This window comes from Hippocampus comes, unplaced genomic scaffold (genome assembly GCF_001891065.2).
Source record: "Hippocampus comes isolate QL1 unplaced genomic scaffold, H_comes_QL1_v1.1 scaffold174, whole genome shotgun sequence".
Taxonomy (NCBI): Eukaryota; Metazoa; Chordata; class Actinopteri; order Syngnathiformes; family Syngnathidae; genus Hippocampus; species Hippocampus comes.
In genome coordinates this window covers 4,454,656-4,455,065 of record NW_017805983.1, presented here as the reverse complement: position 1 = coordinate 4,455,065, position 410 = coordinate 4,454,656, and positions in this window count along the sequence as shown.

The following is a 410-nucleotide window of genomic DNA, read 5'->3' as shown; positions in this document are numbered from 1 at the left end:
CTGCTTTACATAATCATCTCGCGGGCCGGATTAAACTCCTTTGCGGGCCGGATCCGGCCCGCGGGCCGTATGTTTGACACCACTGGTGTAAATTCAATACACTTCATCTTCAGCATGTTTAGTGCCGCTTTTGTAAGTAACCACGCCCCCATACAGGCCACGCCCCATACAGGCCACACCCCCACCTAGGGCCACGCCCGGTCCAGGCCACGCCCCTTTCCGCTTTTTTTCATCACTCGCCATTGCTATCACTGGAAACTGCAACTTAATTCGTGTACAGTGAAACTCCTCTACAACGAAATCATGTTTGCAGCAAGAAATTTTTCACAACAGGGGGTTTTTCACTGTAGCAAATTTGATCTCAGATGTAAGCACACACACACCCACACACACAAACGTATGTGTACACG